We start from the raw sequence: 13,700 nt of genomic DNA, 5'->3' as shown, positions 1-13,700 counted from the left end.
TGCTCCGTTTTGGAACAATCCATTTTACCACTTTGTATTAGTTCACTGTTAAATGTTACAATAGTTGACGCTTTTTATAGCTGAGCGGTTTACAACATATCGCAAATTGTAATACATAAAATGGGGTACCTTATCTCCGTGATAGCCTGGATTCAATCTTTTTTTTCCGTTATGGGTGAAAATAGTTTACCTCAAACTGCAACTTTTTATCCACTTTTGACAATCCGTTGCCTTGGTTTTAGAATCAACAGGCTCTCACTGATTGATCCCTTTGTACCACGTGATTAAAAAATGGCCAATTAGATGACGCTTCCTCAAAAAGGCACTTTGAAGTCTCCATATCTTTAAAAATTACTCTGCACAGAGGTTTATTTATCAGATACAGTTTTCATATGTATGTTCATAAGCTTTGGTGACCATCAACACGTTTCGCCGTTATCACGGCTTTATCAAGATGGTATAGCTAAATGCAAAGTTCTTATTTATACACTCCCCTTAATCACAATTGGTTGGTTTAGTATTGGCTATTATTCTTAAAGGGACACTGAACTCAATTTTTTTCTTTCATGATTCAGATAGAGCATGCAATTTTAAGCAACTTTCTAATTTACTCCTATAATCAATTTTTCTTTGTTCTCTTGCTATCTTTATTTGAAAAAGAAGGCATCTAAGCTAAGGAGCCAGCAAATTTTTGGTTCAGACGCTGGGCAGCAGTTTATTGGTGGGTGGATGTATCCACCAATCAGCAAGAACAACCCAGGTTGTACACCAAAAATGGTCCGGCATCTAAACTTTCATTCTTGCTTTTCAAATAAAGATACCAAGAGAATAAAGAAAATGTAATAATAGGAGTAAATTAGAAGGTTGCTTAAAATTGCATGCTCTATCTGAATCACGAAAGAAAAAAAAAATTGGTTCAGTGTCCCTTTAAGGTGGCTAATTCAACTTCATATATATCACAGTCAACCCATTATAAATGACCAAACCCCATTTTAACCACACATATAGTCCATTTGTCCCCTTAAGCTTAGAGCGCTTGAAAGGCCCTTTTAAAGCCAACATGTCTGACTCTGGGAGTTTGCTGTTTCAAACAAATAAGTATTCTCATGCCCCCCATGTAAGATGGTGATTTCTAAAAAAAAAAATGGAAATAAGCAGCAGCAGTTTGCTTTGACAGTAAGGGGGCAATAAGGCCCCTCTCTCACATCCTGTTTGTGCTAGATTAACAAGTATCCCCACTTTTGAAGATGAATGCCCTCTTTCAAACAAGGGGTTGCTTGTTCCACTTGGATTTAGTTGGCCACATTTAAAAATGCTGATTTCTGATGCTGTTAAAAACAAAGAAATTTCTAATAGTGGTTACATTTCTGATCAGAAGGGTACTATGACTTTATGTAAAAGAGGTAATTCCTCTCTTTCAAATAAGGGGCTTCACCACCCTCTAATTTTCAGGGAGTCACTATATTGTCAGTGATAACGTACACATGCAGTGTTTGTTAAGAGGGAAAGGGAACTTTTAAAGTCTATAACATTCAAGAACTTCAGAAGTTGATTCATGTGATTAGCAGGTGATTGCAATTTTAATTTTACAGTAAATGATTTGAATTCATAAAATAGAAAGTCTGCCTAAGGAAGTTATTACAAAGTTGTATTAGAATGTCTAAATGCCTAGGATAGATGATTAATTATCTGTGTACTTGAGGTTTTCTTAAGCAATAATATATTCATTTATAATTTTAGTTTTACCAATCTAGGAACATGGGAAACAGATCTAGAAATGTAAGTAAAATTTAAATGGCAGAGGTATGAGTTGAGTATCCCTAAATTTTCAACTATGTTTGGATTATACTACTCCACCATGTGTTAGAGCAATGTGGAGAACAAAGCTTAGATCTACATATATGATAAAACTGCCCAAAATGATGGCTAAAAAAAGTATTTAATATGGGCGTTGAATTTAAAGGGGATTCTGTAATAGCTCAGCTCCATCTAAGGATAATATTTTTCTGAACATTAGAAACTGCCCCCTCCTTCCAGATGATTACTTTTTCTGTGAATTACATATGAAAAATGGATTCACAGACTCTGCCTATAACATTGAATAATTGATTTAATGCTTCCGGGAAGAGGCAGAGCAAGCAGGTAGCTTGCACAAGTGTGCATCTCCAGTGAGCTCCCACTACCAGCTCTATACGGCGCTGTGATCCTTGGCTGCTTGTTTGCGGTCTGGATACCCAGGAGCAGTAGCGTCACAGACATTTACCCATTCAAGCAGGCTCCGGTTGATGGACCAACCACACGATCACCACGGAAAACATCCTCTAGCGGGTCCAAGCTAGAGGGCTGACAAGAAGACGCGGGGGAAGCTGCGGGTAAGGAACCAGGAGAAGCTTAACAATAACAGCGATAGTAGTCCAGCACAGGCGGGTCGCTGTGCAAAGTTCGCCCACTACATGAAGAAGGATGCCGGGGGCGTACGTTAATTGTAGCCACAGAGTTGGAGATTCTTCAGGAGTCGAAGCCGTCAGGGCTACGTCAGGTACTTTTTTGCCTCCTCCCTTATTATATGTCTCCGCTGTACATGCTGTTATTTTGTTATGGCCATTCCTAAGCCTGAATCCGGCCCTGGATATACTGTGAAGCAGCAGGGTATAATAAATACTCACCCCAGCGAGCTTTCTGCATAATTAAGTCGATCCCTATAGGATAAAAAGGTGTTGATACCTTAAGGATCAGTCTAGTAGCCAAAACAAGTTGCTTAATAGATAAAACGGGGAAACACCGCCTTATGTGGCTATAGTGCCATAACACTATAAAACTCCCATAACCGTGCTGGTAGGAGTACTGATTTGGATAAAATCCCCATAAACTTCAGATTGGTGCAAAGAATTTATGGGAAGGAAATTTTTTTTTTTTTTTTTTCTTCCAATAATTTTCAGGACAATCTTGATACTATATTAAAGTGTTATTATTCTGACTTATAATACGCCCATAATCCCTCTGGTAGGAGTATAGTTCTGGAAAAGCTCCCATAACCCTCGGGTAGGAGCATTACATTTCTATTTAAGGATGCTATCTCATATTACACCGAAACATTCAACTAATTAAAGCCTTATCAGGAATTTTATCCATATTAGAGCCAGAATACACTGGACTAGATCAAATTCTATTATATTAATGCCCTATACCTCCATAACACTACTGGACAGGAATATAGAAGCTTGCTCTCATAAACTTCGGGTAGGAGTTTAACAGGGAAGATCTATAAAATTGGGACTTAGTTAAATCCTGGATATCTAAGTTCTGAACATCTAAAAGTATATATTTTGATTCATAAAACTGAGCTGAATAACATATTACTGTTTAATTATATTATGTCTAAGGCATTGCTTATTTCTGGAGGGATATGTGGATAAGCTATAATATTTATAGTACTTATTATAATCTTCAGAAGAACTATCTAGTCTGCATATTAAGGAAATAACTTACATCAAGACAAATAATTAAGCATGTTCTCTTCATCATAGAATTTGGCTTGTTTTTTTTGTCTAATATAGGAGTAAGTAATTCAAGAAAAATATTATATTTCATTCTAAAATACATCAAGGCTCTGTCTGAGGTTAATATAGCATGTGGCAGATATAGATGTTTTTTACAGTGTCAGGAAAACTCAAGATACGAGCCTAATTAAGTACAGGATTTGACTTTAAATTTACAAATATATGATATAGTTTTGCAGGAAATGTTATTTTTAGAGAGTTCTTTAGCTTATACAAGAGCATAGGATTTAATGTAAAGGTATTATCTCCACTGGAGAATTAAATCTTGTTGGCTCGCTACTTAACAAGCATATTGAGTCTGGACTGGTCTTGGAGATCTGGCCATATTCACTTACACCTCACAAATAGGTTGGTTGTTATAAGTTTTTTTTTTCTCTCACTATAGATAATACACACGAGTTTTCACTATAGTATAGTTTAGTTTTTTTCTTTTTCACTAATAATTCACTCAATTAGTCGCAGGAAGGTAGACTGTATTGTATTTTAGAACCAATATGATCACTTGGTAGATTGCTATACATGTTTAGTTTTATTCACACACTTTGTTTATACCTCTGTTAATTCAGAGATACATTTGGTTACACCGAGTTATCTCACATACTCCATAACTGTTAAAATATCCTGATGGAAAGATACATTTCTGCCTCTAAAGGGACAGGAGATCCCCAGCCATGCCTCCATGACATAGAGAAAAAAAAAAAAAAAGCACAGAGCCAAGTTCAGACACATTACAATTAGACAATGAGACACAAGTAACCAAGAATAATACAGCTGATATAGTCACTCAAATATCCAGAATGTTCACCTCTCAGCTAGATTCTCTAAAACTAGAGATTAAACAGGATATTAATTTACTATCAAATGAAGTCAGACAATTTACTTCTAGATTAAACGAGATAGAAACTAGGGTCTCAGACCTAGAGGACAGAATGACACAACTAGAACAAACTAATTTAGTGTTACAAATCAATACAGGTAACCTACAAAAAAAGTAGAAGACCTAAAAGATAGGGCACATCGCAACAATATTAGAATTATAGGCCTTCCAGAGACAGCAGAATTTAAAGATTTAACACATTTTATTACTAATACTCTGCCAAATATATTGAATATGCACCCGGACACTCAACCCATACAAATAGAAATAATACATAGAACGGGGATAAGTCGTAGGAACAATGACGGCACATCACAACCCAGGCCCATAATTGTTAAATTTTTAAAATTCACAGACAAAGTTAATATGTTAAGAAACTATAGGAAAGTGAGCCCAGTACTCCTATAACAAAATAAAATAATGTTATTTTAAGACTTTTCAGCAGAAACTTCTGTAAAAAGAAGATTAATGTCTCCCTTTTGTACTAAGATGATTAAAGCAAGTTATAATGTCATATTAATATATCCAGCCAGATTAATTCTGTTAATAGATCAGGAATCTAAGACATTGGATACCCCCCAAGAAGCAAAAGCATTCTGCAAAGATAAGGGTATTGTCTAAAAAGTTGATATTAGGTATTTCCTAGGTAGGAATTGTGGTTATAAGTTCATGCTTTCTGATTGAAGATGTTATGTAATTTTACTGAAATAATTTTTAGTTGGATGATATGGTTTAGTTCCATTCTGTTGATGGAGAATACGGAAAATCAACAACAATTAATATGGAATAAAATAGTCAGAGGTGATAATGATACTATTTTAATGATTATTTTTTTTTTCTGTATGGTTGCAGTCTTCGGGGGGGGGGGGGGGCATGGGGCTCTTCTTCTTTTTTTTCTTTGTGCCTCTTCTCAGCGATCTACTGATGATTCCGCTTTATGTAAATGAGTGAGAATCTAAAAATACTGTCATGGAATGTGGGTGGAATCTCATCTCCAATAAAACTAAAGACCATAATTACACTCTTAGGTCCCCACAAACCAGACATAGTTATGTTGCAAGAGACACATCTACAAGAAAAAGAAGCACTAAAACTAAAGATTAAGGGCCCGATCCGATATGCATCATCGCCCGCAAAAGCCGGCGACGCCAAATTTTGCGCTGGTTTGGTATCACATATACGGCGTAGCATACAACTTACGCGCGTATATTTCTGCCTTCGCTCGTATTATTTTTACCCATAGACTGATATAGAAAACACAAGCAGTTTGGTATCCAATATACAGCGTAAGGACTTATGCGCGCAGGATTCAGAAAATCTACTCCATTCTCATCTTGCCACAAATTGCAAGCGCAGGAACCCTTGCACTGACTAAAACACCAACGTAACTCTCTGAAGGCCTAACAAATGCATGCTCAACAACATACATATCAGCAGCTTGATCACAAATAGTTAAACCTCTTCAAAGCATTTATTATTCCTGCCCCTGCAAGTGTGTCAAACCAATCACAAACAGCACAACCTCACAACAGGAATCCTAAAAAACCCGCCAATGCACATCCTCATTAGCCACCATGTTTTCCTGCTTTCCATAGAGAGGCAGCATCATGGGGCACAAGGGGTGCTGGAAGCCCTACAAGCCCCTGTTGTTCTGTCTATTCATGCTGATTCTATAGTTGCTGCTGAGGTCCCTGGTCATGGTGCTGCCCCTGCTGCAGCTGGTCATAGAATTACATACTGCGGATTTCCACTGCATGTAAGTGAAACTACTACATCCCACCCCCTTCCCTTAACCGCCCTAATTACTGAAAATATCTCATTTGTTTAATTAATGTTTAGGTCACTATGATTTATTGACTATCATTAAGAAGAATGAAAATGGATGTTTATACCTTATGTTCACACCTTCTGTAAAAACATTATTATTTAGATATATATACCCATGTGCAGGGATAGGCAAGGTGTCCTTCACTAAAGGTCTTTACCTTAGAAAATGTCCACCACAGCCTTGGCTCGTGCCTATCCCTGCACATGTGTCAATTTCCATTGGATGTGAGAAACCTTGATTTGCATCTTATAAGTGAATATTACTATATGTACCCTTCACACACAACTGTGTGATGTGGTTTATAGAACATGAATATGTCATAAACATGATGATATTACCTTTTTTTGGGCCATTTCCAAACAGGCCTTATTCGATGTTTAAACAATATTAGTGTACTAAAACACCCCTCACATGGATGTGGATGACAATTATATGGTAAATAACAGAGGACAAGATTTATGTTGAACTATAAGAATATTTTTTTTTTAGGCTTCTTGGATGAGGGGGCTGAGGTGACTGGAGTGGATTTCCTGGTTTTTCTGGTTTGGTAAGATTCAGATGATTCTGCTGGGGTGCTGGCCACAGATGATAGGCTGGAGGCAGTGTCCTGCTGGTGTGTGAAGTGCTCAACCAACACACCCAAGAGTTGGTTTTGTTCCCGCCATCTGTGGTCAATCTGCATCTGCATATCAGAAATAACTCTCATCATCTGCAACTGGTTTTGTACAATTCCATTTAATGATGCTGCCATGTCCCTCTGCAGCTCTATGGTATGCTGGAGTAACCTCTGTTGGCTCCTGTGAAACCTGTGTTGGCCTTTTTGTCTGCTCTCGCAGCTTGTTATGAGCCTCCTCTAGAGTGAAATGTATTCCTCGCCCAGGGGAGAATACAGTGGATCTACAGGCTCTTGAGCAGCAGTGATTCTAGGTGCAGGTTCAGCTGTATCTGCTGGTGCATCATGGACAACTTCAGCTGCTGGTGCTTCAGGGACAACTTCAGCTGCTGGTGCTTCAGGGACAACTTCAGCTGCTGGTGCATCATGGACAACTTCAGCTGCATCTGCTTCATGGACAACTTCAGCTGCTGGTGCTTCAGGGACAACTTCAGCTATATGCTCATCTGAGGATGGTGGAGCTCTCCTGAGGGAAGAGGATGGTGGAGCTCTCCCAAGGGAAGAGGATGGTGGAGCTCTCCCAAGAGAAGAGGATGGTGGAGCTCTCAGGGTGGATGGGTAGTCCCATTGACGACTAATGTGTGACCCCTCAGCCTGTCCAGTTTGCATTTCTTGCGACATCCCCTGTGTGTAAAAGCCATGACTGGCCTGATATTGTGTTGGGGGGGGGGGTAAAGACATGGACCCTTCGTGGCTGACTTGGCTTCCCCTCAAAGCCAAAAGAATATTCCTCAGGTCAGGTATCTTGCCAGGGGTCATATGCCAATGGTGGTGGCATCACTTCTGGGTCCTCAACTGAGGCAATCCAACCCTGCTCATGCCTGGGAGCATACTGTCCATGTTGCTGTCTGAAGACTGGTGGTGGAGGTGGCTGCATGGCTGTGACTGGTGGTGGAGGTGGCAGCATGCCTGTTTGCAGCCTGGTGACAGGAGGTTCTGTGGAGTTAAATGATGATAGGGATTAGTACAGTCATATATATGTCCATGTGGGCATACAATGTACATTGATACATGCTAGGGACAATACTCATTCTCATGTCAAACTGTATAACATGCATGTGCACAATGTGATTTGTGATATGAGGGATTTTAATCTGCACAGTATACAGGTATGTGTTTCATACAATAGTTTTGTGTACATGTCAGTGATGGAGAAAATGTGTTCTTTAAGTGACACTATGGTCACACAATTTACTTTAGCCTGATGTAGGCAAAGAACCTGCTTTCTGGGCTAAAAGTATTATGGCTATAGTGTCCATTTACTGAAAACTCAACATGTGGCTTGTGGCCTGTGTTACTCTGAGACATGTTACTATTGCACTATTCCACCTCATATCATGAATTGCATTGTGTTAAGTAGCATTAATGTGAAATATAATTGTAGATGTTTTTGTTAGTAGGCCAAATACCATGCTCCTCATTGTGTACATGAATGTGTGACATTAAAGGATGTTATATCTCAAATACATATAATACTGGTGTGTGGGATGTTACTCACCAGCATGAGGTGCTGTGGTTGCAGCCCCTGAGTCACGAGCCCCTGGAAGTCCACGGACTGCTGTGATACTCAGGGAGCTGTGTATCATCTCCTGCCAGGTGTTGTATTTGGTTTCCAGGGTTGGACCACCGCCTGTTCCCCTCTGGTGTATGGCTTCATGCCCCATCTTCTCTTTCACCCACCTCTTACACCTCGTTCCACCTTTTTTTAAGTCCCTCATCAGTCCTCCTCTGCGGGGCCACACTGTTTACAGCATCCTCTACCGCCAACCATTCTGTCTTACGCCTTTGGGCAACGCCTTTGCCCTTCTCCTGGCCAAAGAGGGCACTGTGGTTGTCCATGATGGCCTGGACTAGTGCAACATTCTCATTGAATGAGAAGTTTGGCCATCTCATGCGCTCATCCTCTGTGGCCACCTGGCTTGCTCCCTGGGATGTCCCTGGTGTGGGTTCCTCCCTATCCTCTCCCTCCTCCCCCCTTCTGTCCCTCTTCTAAGTGTGCCTGGTCTCTGGGCATCTCCCCTCCCATCATCCCTTCTAACTCTCCCTCTCCCCACTCCACTTACTACCTGACGGGGAACCCGTTACTCCTCCTGTCCGCTACGATATTTTTCTCCCTGCAACTCCGCTCCCCTCCGCCCTACCTCTCCCTGACATCCTCACACTACACACACTCACTCCCAGTTCAATCACACACACACACACACAACCAAACACTCAGCCTATCACACTGTAAAATTGAAATAAAATGTGTGAGGTGTTAGAAAAAAAAAAGTGTTGTGTATTTTGTATATGTATGTATGCAAAATGTGTGCAATATGTAAAAATAAGTGTAAGTAAATGTACAAGCTTACCCAAACAAAAATCCGACTTAACTAACTATTTTGCCTCTCTCACTACTCTTACTAATCCTAAACTCACTGTAGTATGCTGTAGCTCAACAAACTATCCAAACACACTGAAGTGTGTTGCGGCTGCGCATGGGTTTATATATGACTTTTGAATAACTTAATTACTTTGCGCATTTTTAGATGGAGTCGCGGGTAATTTTATGAGTGTTAGCCTAATTTGCATAAAACTACACTTTATTGAGACTTTACGTGGACAAAATACTGGCGTAAGTACTTGCGACGACTAAAATGTGTATTTGCGCACTTTTCCGAACAACGCCAGTTTGTCCTACTTACGCCACTTTAGCATCTGACGGCGCCGTATATTGGATACCCCGATGTGCGAGGTGAAATTACGGGCGGCGCGGGTTCCCTCGCTTGCTCCAAAAACTATGCCGTATATCGGATCGCGCCCTAAATGGGTGGGCTAATTCATTTCTTCAGATTATGATAATAGGAAAAATTAAGTTATAATTTTAATAAAACTAAATTTATGCTTATCTGATAAATTTATTTATTTCTTGACACAATGAGTCCACGGATTATAATTAATTACTGTTGGGAATATCACTCTTGCCTAGCAGGAGGCGGCAAAGAGCACCACAGCAAAGCTGTTAAATATCACCTCCCTTCTATCCCACTCCAGTCATTCGACCAAAGTAAAGGAGAGAAAGGAAGCAACAAGGTGCAGAGGTGTCTGAAGTTTATAAAATACTAACAACCTGTCTAAATAACAGGGCGGGCCGTGGACTCGTGTTAAGAAAGAAAGAAATTTATCAGGTAAGCATCAATTTTGTTTTCTTTCTAATGACACGATGAGTCCACGGATCATCATTAATTACTGTTGGGAATCAATACCCGAGCTAGAGTACAAAGATGACACATAAGGCACCACTGCTTGAAGAACTTTTCTCCCAAAAACAACATCAGCCGAGGCTAAAAAGTCAAATTTACAGAAGTTTGAAAAAGAGTGAAGAGAGGACCAAGTTGTAGCCTTGCAAAACTGTTCCATAAAGGCTTCATTTTGAATGCCCAGGAAAAGAAAACAACCCTCGTAAAAAGAGCCGTTACTCCTTCAGGAAGCTGCTGTCCAGCAGTTTCATAGGCAAAGCAAATTATACTCTTCAGCCACAAAGAAAGAGAAGTAGTCGTAGCTTTCTGTCCCTTTTGCTAACAGAAGACTGAAGAAAATCCTTAGTCGCCTGTAAATAGTATTTTAGTGCATGTACCACATCCAGATTGTGTAGAAGCCGTTCCTCCTGAGAAGAAGGATAAGGACACATGGAAGGAACAACAAACTCCTGATTAATGTTCCGGTCTGAAACTACTTTAGGGAGAAACCCTAATTTAGTACGTAAAACCACCCTATCCGATTAAAAAATAAGGTAAGGAGATTCATACTGTAATACAGAGAGCTCTGAAACTTTACGAGCAGATGAAATAGCGACAAGAAGCAAATCTTTCCAAGATAATAACTTAATATCTAAGGAATGCATCAGCTCAAACAGAGCCCCTTGAAGAACTTTAAGAACAAAATTAAGACTCCAAGGAGGAGTAACTGGTTTGAATACAGGCCTGATCCTGACTAGGGCCTGACAAAACGATTGTATGTCTAGGAAGTCCACCAGACGTTTCTGTAACAAAATAGACTAGGCAGATATTTGACCCTTTAGTGAACTTGCCGATAATCCATTCTCCAAACCTTCTTGGAGAAAGGACAGAATTCTAGGAATCTGAACTCTACTCAAAGAGTAGCCCTTGGATTCAAACCAGTATAGATATTTATGCCATATCTTATGAAAAATCTTCCTAGTCACAGGATTACGAGCCTGAATCATGGTCTCAATGACCGATTCCGAAAATCCACGCTTGGATAAAATTAAGAGTTCAAACTTGAAGCAGTCAGCTTCAGAGAAACTAGATTTGGATGAAAAAAAGGTTCTTGAAGTAGACGTTCCTTACTCAAAGGAAGTCTCCAAGGTTGAAGAGATGACATGTCAACCAGGTCTGCATACCAAATCCTGCGAGGCCACGCCGGTGTAAGGAAATAGGTACTGTCAGAGCGTCTATCAGTACAGCCTGAGGGTTCCTTGACCTCGACCCGTACCACAGAAGCTTGGCATTCTGCCAAGAAGCCATGCGATCCAATTCTGACTGACCCCATATGAGAATCAAGCTGGAAAACACTTCCTGATGGAGTTCCCACTCCCCCGGGTGAAAGGTCTGCTTGCTTAGGAAGTCTGCCAGATGTTCACTCCTGGAATGAGGATCGCCAACAGACAGCAATTGTGGGTCTCCTTCCACTTAATGATCTTCGCTACCTCTGTCATGGCCAAGGAACTCTGAGTTAAGCTAACTGAGGCCAGGCCAGGAGAGCATTAAAGATTGCTCTCAATTCCAGAATGTTTATGGGTAAAACAGACTCCGACCGAGTCCATGTTTCCTGAGCCTTTAGAGAGCCCCAAACTGCTCCCCATCCCAGAAGGCTGGCATCTGTTGTCACAATCAGCCAGGAAGATCTGCAAAAGCAGATTTCATGGGAGGGATGATCCTGAGACAACCAGCAAAGTAGAGATCCCTTGTGTTCTGCTCCAGCTGTAATCACGGAGACAGATCTGCATAATCTCCGCCACTGATGGCCAAGGAGAGGACTGAAGTGCTTGGCAAGAATCAAAAACTTTGATTTCCTGACTTCTGTCAGAAAAATTATCCTTGATGAGAAGTCTACTAGGATTCTTAAGAAAACTACCCTTGTCATTGAAATCCATATGTGAGACCGCAGGAAAGATAACAACATCTCCATGTGTGATCTTGCTTGTTGAAAGTAAGGCGCCTGAACTAGAATATCATCCAGATAAGGTGCCACTCCAATGTCCCGCAATTGGAGCACCACCAGCAGAGATCCCAGAACCTTTGAGTAAATTCTGGGAGCTGTGGCAAGACCGAATGGAAGTGCCACAAACTGAAAGTGTTTGTCAGGAAATTAAAAACTTAGAAACTTGTGAAGGTCCCTGTGGATGGGAACATGCAGGTATGCGTCCTTTAAATCCACTGTGGTCATAAATTGACCCTCTTGGACCAGAGAAAGAATGGAACGAATAGTTTCCATCTTGAAGGACGGCACTCTAAGAAACTTGTTTAGATTTTTGGGATCTAAAATTGGTCTGAAGGTTCCCTCCTTCTTGGGAACCACGAACAGATTGGAATAGAATCCCAGACCTTGTTCCTGCATTGGAACAGGAACAATCACTCCCAGGTCGGAGAGGTCCCATACACAGTTTAAGAACGCCTCTATTTTTGTCTGGTCTACAGATAATCTTGAAAGCAGAAACCTGCCACTGGGAGAAGAATTCTTGAACTCTAGTTTGTATCCCTGGGAACACCATGTCCACTGCCCAGGGGTCTTGAACACCTCGAACCCAAGCCTGAGTGAAGAAGGAAAGCCTGCCCCCACAAGGAAGGCTTGGACTGTTCTTGTTTGGAAGAGGAAGCAGAAGAAATTCCCTTGAAACTTCGAAAGGAACAAAAATTACTCTGACGTCCCTTTTGTTAGCTTCTCTTATCCTGAGGGAAAAGATGGCCCTTTCCTCCCGTAATATCAGAGATTATTTCCATCAAGCCTGGTCCAAACAAGGTCTTTCCCTTGTAAGGAATCGCTAAAAATTTAGAGTTGGATGACACATCCGCAGACCAAGGTTTTAACCATAAAGCACTGCGGGCTAGAATAGCAAAACCTGAAATCTTTGCTCCCAGCATGATAACCTTTAGGGAAGCATCAGAAATAAAGGAATTAGCCAAATTAAGGGCTTTAATCATATCCTGGATCTCATCAAGGGGAGTGTCTGTCTTAAAGTAAAAGTAAACTTATCTAATCAGCTATGCATATTGACTCAATTTATTAAAAATCATTAGAAGTTTCATTCATGATTTTTTTATATTGTGCACCTAAATACCATTTTCGCCGCATTTATCCGCACATTTTTTTACTCTTCAATTCAGCCCGTCTCTGCTCAGTAACTTTATTTCCTGGTCACGTTGTTTCTATTAACCAATAGTCTTTCTGGCCGATAGGCGGCCAGAAAGCTACGTCACAGCCTGCTTGAATCTAATGCGCATGCGCGGAGTACAATGAAAGTTCATTGATGTCGTTCGCGCGTTCACAATTACCGCATGCGTATTGGATCTGATCATTTGCTGCCAAGATTTTCAGCGTACAAGACGGCTTCTGCCACTTCAAAAGAACTAAGCGGTATTTAGTTATTAGTATAGTATTTCAAACCCGTCATTGCAATTAACTTTTAAAGGTAATATTATAAAGCTGTATTATATATTTCACATATTTAAACTGTACTCCTTCTAATTTACTTTTTATTAC

This window comes from Bombina bombina, chromosome 3 (assembly GCF_027579735.1).
Source record: "Bombina bombina isolate aBomBom1 chromosome 3, aBomBom1.pri, whole genome shotgun sequence".
Classification (NCBI taxonomy): domain Eukaryota; kingdom Metazoa; phylum Chordata; class Amphibia; order Anura; family Bombinatoridae; genus Bombina; species Bombina bombina.
This window is presented reverse-complemented; position numbering follows the sequence as displayed.